The 13,762-nt window shown below is 55.7% G+C and overlaps 1 protein-coding gene across 5 annotated transcripts in view; it reads right to left on the bottom strand.

The window, feature by feature from the left end:
* The window catches only part of ANKRD11 (ankyrin repeat domain 11), a 180,619-nt gene that overhangs the window by 77,436 nt on the left and 89,421 nt on the right, over nt 1-13,762 (bottom strand). Inside the window, exons 1-4 of one of the 5 annotated variants that reach the window (XM_030298534.1) lie at nt 8,356-9,840; nt 8,083-8,153; nt 6,699-6,925; nt 6,170-6,351 (exon numbers count right to left, since the gene is read on the bottom strand). The exons of 1 other annotated variant lie outside the window; for it this stretch is intronic. The gene's annotated coding sequence lies outside the window, so the exon portion shown is untranslated. Of the gene's footprint in view, nt 1-6,169; nt 6,352-6,698; nt 6,926-8,082; nt 8,154-8,355; nt 9,841-13,153; nt 13,248-13,762 lie in introns of those variants that run through there. 3 more of the 5 variants (XM_030298535.1, XM_030298536.1, XM_030298538.1) reach the window with 3 other exon arrangements.

The following is a 13,762-nucleotide window of genomic DNA, read 5'->3' as shown; positions in this document are numbered from 1 at the left end:
GTGAACGTTCGTCCGGCACTGTTCAGAGCCACCAAGAGGAGCAAACGATGGCGATGTCCGTCAAGTGATGACGACAGACAAAATGAGGCGCTTCTGCACGAGGATCCAGGATCCAGCCGTGAAGACGAATGATGTGCCCACACACGTTACGACACACACGAACCCTTGAGACGCGGTGCTCAGTGGAAGGCCCCACGTTGTGTGATGTGGTTCCACGAAACGTCCAGGACGGGCAGAGCCCCAGCCACAGAGAGCAGGCTAGTCATGGCGGCAGGCCACCGGGTTCCTGGTGAGGAACCGCACCGAACACAGGCAGACACACCTGTGACCAAACCACACCCAAGGACGCGCAGAACGGGACAGCCGGAGCAAGGTCCGAGGACGGACGGCTCCAGAGCTGACACCCCATCCTGGTTGTGACACTGCTCACAGTTTTGCAAAACGTCATCACTGGAAAAACTAGGCAAACTGTGTGTGAGCCTACAACGGCCTCAAGAAAACCAACAAAGAGAAACCAGGGAGAGCCGACCCAGGCCCACCCCCCCACCGCCAGCTGAGGGCTTGTCCCCTCGGCAGGGCCCAGGCACAGCCCGTGCTCGCGTGACCACAAAGCAAACCTTTTCCAGATGCAGGTCCAGGAGCAGCAGGGAAAGAGATGGGCCGCCCCAGTCAGATGTGGTGGGGAGGGCCTGGAGGGGCAGGGGGGCTGCAGTCAGCACAACCAGCTTCTAGCACTACAGCAGGCGAGGTTCCTCTCAGGCTCCGAGGACACCGATTTCAGAGGCAGCCACGTGCGACCGGGGTGTGGAGCCCATGTGGAGAAGTCTCTGGAAGGGAGGGGCTCCCGGCCACGACCTGGGGAGCAGTGCCGAGTACCCACACGGCCTGCCAGCACCTCTCCGGGACCACCCTTGTCAGGACCCTGGGGCCCCGCCACACCCTCAGCGCAGTACAGGTTCTGCAAGCAGTGACCCTGAACCCTCCCACCCCATCGCGTCAGGCAAAATGGTCAAAGGCTCCTACAATCCGACCCAGGAACCACGGAGCCAACTCCCCCAACTAAGAGGGGGCAGTGTCTGCCTTGAGCACAGCGAGCCGACCGAAGCCCGCGGTCCACCCCGCTGAGGATGGCAGTGGTGCCCACTGGCCTGCGCTCACCTGACCTCACTTCCTTCCCCCACAAGTCCCAGATGCAGAAGTGAGGTGTAACCAAGGAGACCATCATCCTGCATTAAGATCTCCGCGACTCCGGTCAGAGAGAGCCGAGCGCGGCCGCGATGCCCCTGCACCTGCAAGGCCTGCAGATCCGCACGCACACCGAAGGACCAGGTGAGAACCCTCTGCTGCCCACTGACCCTGAGCCCCGTGGCTGCACAGCTCAGCTCCATGCTTCAGTGTCCCTGAATATGTTTGGCAATGACACGGTCAGTCGCCCCATCTCATGACAAATGAGAATTAAAAACCACCACGGGCCTGTGTTCTTTTCTGACATACCGGGAAGGAGACAGACTGGCTTTCGTTTCTTTCCCATCAACTCAAGAAAGGCACAAGTCACAAAGAGGACGGCCTGAACACCAACACTCAGCAGAGTAACTATTCCCAAGAAACAAACCAACACGGCCAACTTCACGGTCTGGTGCGGTTTTAACCGTGCCCCCCCCACCCCCCACCCCCCCCCCCAACAGACTGAGACATGGCGGCTCCAGGCAGCCAAGAGCGAGCACACGCGTTCCCTTTATGTCGGCAAACGAGCCCAACAATCTATCCCAGCACAGCTTCTCAGGGGCAGGAGAGGAGGAGGGCAGCGCAGGCTGGAGATCTGCACCCCACCCCCAAGAAGGGGCTCTCCCAGGTGACCAGGGTGACACACATCCGCCAGAGCTATGCTAGCTAGCAGCACCCAAAGATGGCAACGCTGAGGAGGAGGGCAGGCGCACCTGGTCCCCTCCAGGCCTCTGCCCACGGTGGGCGTGTCCTGATGCGCAGCCGCACAGAAACCAGAGAACCACGTGGAAGGCAGGTGCACTGACCAGGGAAGGCCACGTATTTATCTAACAGCCAGAATGTGAATCCATCAAAACACACCAGTCTCCTATGCTCCGGCACATTACACAACACCAAAGACGGTTCATCAAGAACCACTTCTTAGGAAGTCCTCCTGAACTCTAAAGTGGGAACCAGAGGAGCAATGGATTCCAGAACACAACAGTACGAGTGAAGGTCTGCACTGAACCCAGGGGTCCCCCCACTGATTGCTGCCTCAAACCAAAGAAACACGAAGAGACCACCAAGGACAGCACCTGACTCTCACATAAATAAAAGATTTTAAACACTCGATTCTGTGAAAAGTGACCACTAGAGTTTACACCCTAAGGAGGAAAAGAAAAAGTAAGCCCGTAACAAGACGGACCGTAACACTCCAGGTCTACGAGAAAAGCCACACGGTGCCATCCTCCATGGACAGGGTGAGGGAACCACCCACAACCGCACAGCACCACCACCACGTTCTCCTCCATCAAGAGGGCGGGGGTGGCGGGGGAGCTGCCTACGAGAGGGGTTTGCAGGAAGCCCAAGCAACAGGCCCATCCAAAGGGAGCCCCTGGTCTGGAGCGAGGTGGTCAGCAGGCCTTCAAGGGACAGTCAAGAGTGCCAGCGGCTCGAACCAAGCACTGATAAGAGAACAAAGGCCAAGATTCTTAAAGGTCTTTAACCGGGAGAGATTCTGCCAAAGAATGTGCGAGTATAAAGCATGATGTCTGAGATTTACATTAAAACGTTAAAGTTTAAAAACTTTAAAAAAAAGACACAAATAAGCAGGGGAAGGAAACAGATGTAACCGGACTGGCAAAATGTTGGTGACTATTGAAACTGGGTAGGTATATAAGGACACTATTCTCTCAGATTCTGTGAATGTTTAGAAATATCCCTAACAGAAAGTTAAATAAAAATTTTAACTTTTGTGTGAAGTCAGAGAGCTGCCATGTCTTGGTGGCTCACTGAAACTCACTCCCTGGCAATACACCGTCCTCCCTCTCAGCCACAGCTGTCCACCAGTCCCCCACGTGTGTTCCCCACTCACCCAGTTTCCCAGCTCCTTCACAGAAGCGCTGCTGTGCACATGCTCACACGTGCACGCACGCAGCGGAGGAAGGCTAGAGGGACCACAGCCGATGTTCTCATGACAAGAAATGAACATTCAGATCACCGTCATTCTGTCTCTCCCCCTTACTACTAGCGTGAGGAGCTCTCCTCCAGGTTCAGACCACTGGATGGGAGAAGAGACACGCTGCTAGCCAGTAAGAGGAAACGCCTCCGCGAGTCCTCCAGTCTAACCCAAAAGAGTTATGTCACATTCCCAAGATCCTAAGCCAAGCTAATGGCTGAACCTGAACAAAAAAGCCTTATTTCCAAAACCATACCAAAATAAATGGTGTGGCTACGGGGTGAAAGGCAGTACCTCTGTCCTCTACCGACACTGGATCCTGGCCGGTGCCTACAGCCTAGGATGGAGAGTACCTGCCACAGCGCATTCTGGTCCCTAAAAACGGAGGCACACCAGGGACACCTGTACATACCATCAAGTACCATGACCAAGGCCAGAGCAGTGTCCCTCCTCCCTGTGCTGTGCTCCCCCCACAGGCCTCCCAGTGCCTGACTCGGGTCCCAACCCCAGAGGTCGAGGCAAAGGTGCAGAGAGCAGTGGAGGGCTCCCTGTCAACAGGAGGAAGATGGCCTGCAGGTATGGGAAGATCACCTTGGGAGCTGGGGGCCTGGGCACCCCCAACCACCCGATGCCCTCCCAGCTACACAGGATGGCTGCTCTAGGGCAGGGCATTCCGGGTGCCGACGGCACGAAGAGCACAGCATCAAGGTGTCTCCTACAGCCGTGGCCAAGCCCAGGCACGCATCTGGGTGCACTAACGCTGCTGCCCCCAGAAAGGACACTCGGCACACGTGTTCATCCGCGCCCACTAACACTCTTTAAAAAGCTAGCCCGAAAATGTGTGAGGCCGGGACATGCCCAGAAAGCGTTTTGGACTGGTTCCTGGGTGGTGGGGACAGCCCCTCGCCCGCCCCACGCCACACACGCAGCAGGTCCGGGAGCAGTCTGCAGGCGGCAGGGCCCGGAAGGCAGCGGGCGGGCGTCTCCGCAAACAAGGTGCACTTGGGCTCTTTATCTCATTATCACAAACCCAAGAATTTCTGAGATAGACCGTCTACCAGCTTCTAAGTGGAATGAAAAATTTATAAGATAATTTAAAGACAAACAAAAAAAGGAAGCTCAAATCAAGTGTAAACCACCAACAGGTCTCAATACACCTTGAAACCTGGACGTGGGGCTAAGAGACTGGAGGCGCAGCCTGCGTGAACGAGCCACGCGTGTGCCCCCGACCAGGTCAGCTCTGGCAGTGTGCTCGGCACCCACGTGCTGCCGAGGGCACCCCGAGCTCTCGGGACCCTGCTCCGCCCCTCCCCTCACGAACACCAGCCCTTCGAGGGGCGGTACGTGCAGCCCCAAATACGGAAGATCATATATGCTCACCGTCGACGAGCTCGGGCCGAGGGTGGAGGACAAACCGGACGACCGCCCGTTCATGTTCTAATTATCTCCAAATAATTTCCCGAGGAACATAATTTTCATCAAAAATCTCGAAGATACAAAAAAAATTTTAGAACGAGCCTGCTACAGAGCCCTACCATCTCACAGTTTCCAGCCCTCGTAGCCCTCGTCTCTCAAACCACACACCCTCGTCTTTATTCACCAGACATTCTATTTTCTCCGTCTCCAAACTGCTCAGGCTTCAATTCAGGTCCAAATATAAATGAGCATGTATCAAACGCCTCCTTTCTACCAAGAAAGCCACTGTGAAAGATGTTATTTCTGGCATCCCAGCTGCAAAGTGACGATGCATTTTTAACTCCTTCTCTCCTAAGTTGTAGGGTGCCAGGGGCCGGCAGGTACCTGGCTGGCAAGCTACCCCAGAGCACACGTGGCCGCACCCGCATCCCTGGGGGCCCCGCACGCCCTGCAGACCCACCTGAGGACACCACCGAACCAAGGGAGCTGCCCCGGGCAGCGAACAGTCAACATTTTTGCCGTAAGGCCAAACGAGCCTTCGCTTAAAGACAAAAATCAATAGGACGCAGGTTCATTTGCAGAGAATCTAGGGAGAAGGGCAGGGGAACCTGACAGAGCTGCTGAACTGACAGCCACGGGCTCTCCTATCAGTGTGCCTTCTGCAGGGAGGTGGAAGGAGGAGGGAGAGCATGCTGGGCAGAGCTGGTGGCAAATATGTAAACAAGGCTTCACACGGGGCGCCTGGGGGGCTCGGTCGGCTGAGGGTCCGACTTCGGCTCAGGTCACGAGCTCACGGTCTGTGAGTTCGAGCCCCGCGTCGGGCTCTGTGCTGCCAGCTCGGAGCCTGGAGCCCGCTTCGGATTCTGTGTCTCCCTCTCTCTCTCTCTCTGCCCCTCCCCTGCTCACGCTCTCTCTCTCTCCCTCTCTCTCAAAACTAAACAAACATAAAAAAATTTTTTTAATAAAAATAAACAAGGCGTCACTGACACAACTGGCACCAGGCACCAGGGTTTAAAGGAGAAATCGTGCAGCTCTGGCCTCAACGACCCAGCAAGTCAGTCCTTGGGTCAGGGACACAGTGACAAGTGGAGACAGTAAGGAGAATAGGCAGAAGGCACTTCCCGGCACGTGCTCCAGAGGAAAGCTCGCTGCACAGACGCACCAGCCCCGGTTCCTACAGACCCAGCGCCCAGGCCCTGAGCAGACAGTAAATAATCGATCCCTAGCGTGAGTGCAGGGGTGGGCAAAAAGAAGAGACAGCAAGAAGGAAGGAAGACCGCAGAAACTCCCCAAACGCCCACACCCGTCAGTCCGGGCACGCTGTCTGAAGGAGCGACAGCTTTCTCACTGTAAAAACCCCAACCAACATCGTCACAGAAAGCCGTATTATGACGAGAATTCTAGTTTACACGACGGGCTGTGTGGCTGTCTAGTGACGCGAACAAGCAGCCTGCATGGGACGACACGCCTCCCAGCACTAACGGGAAGACGCGGCAAGTCCAGCACAGAGGTCAAAAGGCAGGAGACGGTCACAGTGACAAGAGTCACCCGAACCCCCCGCTTCAGGGAGACGGTGGACCCTCCACATACCGTATCCCACCCCTCCGTGCAAGAGGGGCGTCACCGGGAGCAGCAGGGGGCAGCAGGCGACAGTGGCACAACGCCACGCAAGAGCCCTCTCCACGTGCCCACACCTTGACAGCTGGTTCCAGGTGAACACGAGTCCTCAGCTGGCCCGAGAAGCAGAGCCTCGGGACTCTTCCGGAAGAAACCTTTACAGGCAGAGGAGAAAGCTTCACCTGAGCCCACACGCACTACCCTGGGCCGCCAAGTTCCCATGAACCAGGATCTCGCTCCTGAATGTAGCCAGCTGGACTCAAGTTCTGAAGCACAATGAGGAGCCCCGAATAACAGCCCGGATGTGGGCCCACCACACAGCGGCGTTCTTCTATCCAAACCCAGACAGAAACCCCCCCCCCCCCCCCCCCCCGGCCAACAGGCTTGTTAGGAAATGCAGACCTTCAGAATTCTCGAGACCCGAGGCCCTTCAGTTAGTCAAATTCAGGCTGGAGGACATTTGGGGCGTGTGTGTGGGTGTGTTTTCACCAAACCCACTCACCTTGTCATCAAGTGTTTAGGGAACATCCTCCGCCCCGTGAGCAGATGTGACGGGGGCAGGAGAAAGCCAGATGCACCTGTGAGGGCCATGGGTCGTTCATCTGGTGACAGCCATTCAAGCTCTCTGGGCCATGGCTTGGCTGTGGCCCTCAGACCACATGCGTTCCATTTCCTCCCGGGGCGCCTGAGAAACTTCAAGGACGTGTGCTCTGGTGGAACTAATGAGGCCTGGGGAAGGCAAGGGGAAGCAGGGAGGGGCCAGGCTTCGGTGCTGACCCACCTGCTCCCTCCTTGTGCCCTGGGGTCCTCCAAGCCATCAGAAGCGTCCTTGGAGGCTGGGGGGGCCCCTGCAGGGGATGCTCCAAGCAGAGCTGGAAGAACTCAGTCACTTCGGCTGCTGCTCTACCTGGAGCCCGCACCTCACACCCAGCAGGAAGTACAATGACTAAAGCCACTCACGCAGCCGCCGATGCCGTGGCAATCCCTCTTTCTCATCTGGATTTTCAACTTCCACACCACGGTCAGTTATTAAAACCAGTTACTAGAAGTTACCCGATGTAAAACGCTAATCACTCAGGCCTGACTCATACTCCCAAGCAACCCCCAGCTCAGTCTAGACACCTGGCTCAAGGTGTTTGGAGAAAGAAGAGGAAATCAAGTGTGATCTCTCTTTTTAAACAACTACTTGAACGTGAAAACAGCAGTACGTTTTTACTGTACAAAAATTCAGATAATGCTGACACACTGAAGAAAAACTGAGGACAAATCCCCAGTACCCAAGTCTCCAGTGAAACACTGGTGTGTATCTTCTGGCCAAAACCGAGATCACACTGAATCTGCTGCTTAGGGGACTCAGGTTTCTGAACCAATGCGCCCCACCTCTCCACTGACGTTTACAAGCCTTAGGCGTGAGCACACTTGCTCTAAGTCAACACTGAAACACGCCTCCTGGCCCAGATCTGCTGTGCCTAGGTGCACACTACCTGATAGAACTGCAAGGACCTGTAACCCTGACCTGGTTCCCCACTGCTCAGTTTAGAGGAGAAAAGCAAGAATTAGAGGACTTGTCTGTCTCAAGGTACCCAGAGCGTGCACCCCTGGCTTCCAGAGCAGAGCACGGGCAGGATCCACACGATCACCCCAGGAGGACGACCCTGGAAAAGGCTCAGACATCAGCACTCCTTTGTGGACTCCCCGCTGGGCAGCTCCTGCCTGGAGGAGCCGGAAAGGGGGGGGGGGGGGGGAGGGGGGAGACGGACCACAAGTTTCCCCCAGCTCAGACCAGCCCCTCCCCCGGCGCTGCTGGCTCGCGACCCGAGAGCGGATGGGCACACAGCCGATCAAAAAGTGGGACCAGCGGCCTCCCACCACCTGGAAATACGTACCTACGACGTAAGGCAGAAAAGATGCTGTGGTGCTGGTTACGATGAGAGACAGATATGGGGAGCAAGGTCATCTAGAACACAAACAGGGAGGAACCACAAAAGGAAACAATTATTTCGCGGATACAAGTTGCAAGACAACGGAAAGCCACCAAGAGAGATGCAATTTAAGATCCCGAAGGAAATCCAAACACTTCTTCCTGGCTGCGACTCCCCAGCTCCTCCAGAGAGGCATCCACAGCCCCTGTACACACGCGGGGGATGCCTGCTATTTACCGTGTACCCGCCACGAGAGGGCAGCGAGGTCGCCCCGGAACAAGGCTGCACCGGGAACAACCAGAGCCTGGCGGCCAAAGTCAAGTTGAGGCCCCAACGGTGGTGACGATGGCTCTGCGGATTCAAGATGCAGCCACTGCATGGTCACTCAGATGAAAGCAAAGGACCGGACCCAGGTTATACGGGCACCAAATGGGCACATGTGCGGATCCCCCAGACCTGGAGAGCTGCCTCCAGGCCCAGCCCCACCCCCACCTTCCTTTCCCATTAGTGTGCATGCATCCCGGCAGGAAGGTGACCCTATCTCACGCCCACTAGCACCATGCGGGAACTTCCCATGCTGCGTGTCTGTCAACCCCAGCTCCCAAAGAAGGAGGCACCCCAGCGAAAGCAAATGTCAAGAGCAAGTATCTCAATGGTCCCCTGTCCGTCCCAAATCCAACTCAGGTAAGAATGATCTCCAAGGCTTCTCTGAAGAGCCCAGGCTTGTCTCACACCCCACCCTCAAGCCCTGAGTCCTGGAGCACGGGGAAGGGACCGGCAGTGCTGCTCCAGCCACGACCAGGGAGAGCCTGCCGCAAGGTGCCCGGAGCTACCCACGCACGGCCTTCCAGAGTTCCAGGGTGGAGGGATACGCAGGCACACCTCAGGAAGAAGGCTAACTCGTCTGGGGACATGTTCTCCCCTCACTCGCTCTGAAGCTGGTCAATCGTCAGTCACCCTAGGTGTCTCCAAACATGGCTGAGATCCGCAACACAACACCTATCTCCACACGCCAGTACGGAAAACCAATGACAAAAACTGAACTCCAGAGATCAGGGGCAGAACGGTCAGAGCGGTGCCTCTGACCAGATTCAATACGGGGTGCTGGCACAGAGAGGGGTGACTGGGGTGGGTGGAGGGTCAGAGGAGGATGAAAACATTCACTGTGGAAAGGGACAGGGTAGGTCTTACGAGGTTTCGTCACCAGAAACCTGTGGCTCCGTGAGGTGATGGATGCCGGGTGAACTCGCTGTGGGGTCATTTGACAACAGACATCAAATCGCCACCCTGCACACCGTGAATGTCTGCAGTGATACACGTCAACTGTATCTCAATGACACTGGAGGGAAAGATCATAAAAACTTTAAAAGGAGGAAGGGAGAGGAAATGACGTTTTGCGTCCTCTCACCTCACTCAGGTGGCCCCTGGCCCGACACTTTGCAGCAGCCAGAACCGTGGAGGGCGGGGGGCCCTGCCCCGGCAGGTGTGGGCCCGGGGGGGGGGGGGGGGGAGGGACACATCAACAGGTGGCTTTCCATGGCAGTCTGTATGAGAGAAGGGAGAGCTTGCAGATCATAGTAACAGTCAAAAAGGGAACTCGAGACTCTTGCCCTGTGGTCTTTACAAAACGATAAAACACCCACCTGTTCGCTTCCTCAAGCAGCAGGGAGGGCATACCACCTCCGGGAAGAGTGTGCCCTCGAGAGCCCTAGCTGTGATAAAGCACCCACTTCACTGGAAGTCAGGCTGCAGAGTTGCTGGCCAGCAGCACGAGAGGAATGACAAGAGAGAAGGCAAGGTCAAAGTACTTCCAATTCCAATTTCCTTCAGAAACGCAATTTATTCCCAACTATTAAACAAACCAAACAGGTATTTAATGGCATTTGTAACTTATCATCTTCATTCTTGATTTTTTCATGGTTATCTATTTTGAGAGACAGCGTGTGTGCAAAAGCAGAAGACCGGCGGGGGGGCGGGGAATCCCCAGCAGGCTCCACGCTATCAGCACAGAGCCTGATGTGAGGCTCAATCCCACGAATTGGGAGATCATGACCCGAGCCAAAACCAAGAGCTGGACGCTTAACCGACTGAGCCCCTCAGGCGCCCCTCTCTCCATCCATTATTTTCTACCCAGTCCACCGAGTTATTTGAGAAAACACTAACTGTTTTGTAGGCCACCTTACAAACAACACTTTCCTCATGTTGTTCTGCTGTAACTTTTCTGAAAACAAATTTCAAGAGAAGGTTCCAAAACGTCCCATTTTCCACGGCTAAGGAAAGGTCTCCAGTGGTTTACAACGGGAACGTGTGAATGGACAACTTGCTCGCACACAAGGACGGAGACCTTTCTGGTCCGCCCCACGGGCCACAACCAAACAGAGGCCATTCCGCTCAGGAGGCTCTTGGCCTCTGGCCATAAAGCGACCACCTACCTGACCAACTTCCCCCCAACTGAGAAAACTGCAAGTCAACAGCCGCCATCTCTGCTCCTCCCTCTCTGGACAGAGGGGAGGCATGAGAAGAGCCCAGAGAAGCCGAGTGTCCCCAGGGCTGGCCCACGAGCTGCTCTCTGCGGCCTCCTCAGCCCCACTGAGCGAGAATGGAGAAGCCAGAGGCACCGTTCAACAATAAGTATGACCAAAGGACTGCATTTCCCTTCTCCGCTCACTTTCAAAGACTTCAGAAATATAAATTCATTTTAGAACAGCCCATCAGCCACGGCCTTTGGAAGAAAACAATCCTATTCGGCACTATTCTTCATTTTCGGTAACAGAAAGCCCCGTGCTGGCAGGGAGGTGGCCATGTGGAGAACCCACAGAAGATAAGGCGCCCCCGGGGGACCGAGAAGCCGGTGCCGCAGCTGGAGGCTAAGGTTAGGCTGCCCTCCAGGAGACCCCCTCTCCATCCAATCGCCCAGGGGCTTGTATAGGAAGGACTATGCCCCAGACACAAGCTGGGGACAGCCAACTGTCTCCAGCACTTTCATTCATTCTCATTACTGCCCAGGCCATGAACTACCCCAGGGTCTCCAAACCTCTACAACAGACCTCAGAGGGTCAAACCTGAATATTTTAGCAAATCTCATTAAAGCAGAGAAGGAAGTCTAAGCCCTCCCAACTGGCTTTAAAAAGTTAAGGAACATGGGAGGGCTCCTGGGGGTTCAGTCGGTTAAGCGTCCGACACCACTTGGTTTGAGCTCAGGTCATGATCTCACGGTTCGTAGGTTCGAGCCCCACGTTGGGTTCTGCTCTGACAGCACGGAGCCCGCTTGGGATTCTCTCTCTTCCTCTCTGTCCCTCCCCCGCTCATGGTCTTTCTCTCCTCTCAAAAATAAATAAACTTAAAAAAAAAAAAAAAAAGTTATGGAACACAATGTCAACCATGTCATGGAAAATCACTGGCTTGGTCATATTTGCCTGTGAAAGAAACAAAGGGGTGCCAGGGTTTCCTTACTCCTCAGATTTTCATTTTTCTAAGTAAAGCCCTTACTGATTAAAACACACTGGACTTCAGATGAACAATTTATCTACTTTCAATGTGGGCCAAAAAATAATCCCCGCTGCAAGGTTTTCTATTAACGTAGTGACCAAATGTAACCACGGATTCCTGCAGAGAACCCCACTTTCAAAAGCCAGGTGGCTAAGAGCCACGAGGCATATACCGCTGGTTACACAGGCGATCCTGGAGAACCTGCCCGAGCTTGTCCCCGCCACCCTCGCCCTCCACACGAGGCTCCCATCCCTCAGACCTGAGACGTGGGAGCGGCACGGCCCCCAGCACCAGGACGGCCCGCGAGGCCTCGCCGCCCACAAGGCACCCTGTCCTCGGCCGCGGGCCGCCCCCGGAGGACACGGCACAGCTCTGGGGCAGGGGAGGCCCGGCCTTCCCTTCCCTGGGAGGGTCGCTACAAGCACGGGGCACTGGGAGCTGCCGCGCTCACCGCTCATGCCTGCCGGGGAACCTGCGGGACACAAGTAACGACAGAAGGGCAAGTCCTGATCTAGCGACGTCACCTCTCGCCTTGTGGCAGGTGGAAAGAGCAGATACTTTCACAAGTCACCAACGTTTTCACCTAAGAAAATACGGCCCGACCAGCACGGATTACAGCAGGCCAGAACAGAAACCACAGAGTCATTTTCAGATGACACAATGACTTCTTTTAAACAGCGAGTTCCTAAAATGGAAGCCCGAGGTGAGGGCCCCGTTCCATCACTGGCCAGGCTGTAGGCAAGGGGACGTCTACTCACAGTCGTGTGCCCCAGATGCCAGAATCATCCCTAGGACGCCCCAGGTCAACAGGCAGGAAGGGCTGCATGACGCGTCCACACAGCGCCTTCCTTGCAGAGCCTCCCGGCGCCCGCACAGTCCACGCCGGGGGCCCTCCACGTCGTCCTGGAGGGCAAAGAAGCCGCAGAAGGCCGCGTGAAGCGCCAACAGACAGCCTTCCAGACGGGTGGAGCGCGTGCGACGCGCACACAGGGCGTGTGGGAAGCGCGGCCCCACAGGCTGACCCAGAAGGGCGGGGAGGGACGGGCCAGGCCGACCGGCCGGCGCAATCGGGCAGCGAGGCCCAAGCGAGGAAAGGCGCACACCATTTCTGGGACGTGACACCAAGTTAAGAAAACCCCAGCAAGTCTGCTGAGTAATGCAGGTGGAATGTAAACACGGGGACAAGGGGCAGGAGGCCGCTGCTGGCTACCACGAGCCGCCTCCTGCGGGGGGGGGGGGGGGGGGGGGGGGGGGGCTTTCGGGGTTCACCCTGTGCAGCTGTGAGTTTGAGGCACTTCTATTAAGACTGTACTCAGCTTGTGGACCACTGCCGTGAACAGCCAGTTGGGGGAACAAAGCCTGCACTCACCTACTGGGTTCTTTAAAATACAACTATTTTGAACTAATTTAAACTTATTACAAAAGCCCAGAGTTCCTGTATACCTTTCAGTGGGCTTCCCCTGATGTTACCATCACACGTAATCACAGTAAAATTATCCCCAACTCCAAAGACCCACAGACGCCACGCTATTAAAAAAGCACAGACCTGACTCCAACGTGACCATCCCACTCTGGTCCAGGCTCCACGCTGTTCTCAGGGTCGGGCTCCCCGGTTCCCCCGGCTGAGTTACTTTTTAATGCTATAAAATGAAACAATCCTTTGTAAAATTACATGAAACAGAGCGAAAGCAGTCTCAGCTTTGCCTGCAGGTCTGCCAAATGAGCAGAGTTTACAAGAAATCCTCAAGAGGATTAAAAAGCCAGAACGCTACGTGTGCGTGTCAGCGGGAAATGTTTAGATCCGAGAAGACACAGTTTGAAGGAAACCGTCCAGAGGCCTGTAGAAGCCCCCTGGGGTCTTGGGCGAGCAGGAATCAGCTCACCACCAGCAGGCGAGGAACCACTTACAGGCGAGAAGCAGGGCCTGCTGGGCTCCGACGGCCAGAGAGCAGCAGAGGCCCGGGGGTGGGGGTGGCCGTCTAGCCCAAAACTGAGCAAGGCCCCGGCCTGCCTCACAGATCCTAAAGGCAAGCCCTGTAAGGAGCAAACTGTTTCCAAGAACTAACTGGATCCTAGAACAAAGCTCAGGAAGATTTTCAGGAATACGAGACTGCGTAGCAAGCACCCAAGGAGGCAAAACTGGATGCCTGGCCTC

This window comes from Lynx canadensis, chromosome E2 (assembly GCF_007474595.2).
Source record: "Lynx canadensis isolate LIC74 chromosome E2, mLynCan4.pri.v2, whole genome shotgun sequence".
Lineage (NCBI taxonomy): Eukaryota > Metazoa > Chordata > Mammalia > Carnivora > Felidae > Lynx > Lynx canadensis.
Note: the sequence above shows the minus strand (reverse complement) of the source record. Positions and strands in the feature narration are given on the sequence as shown.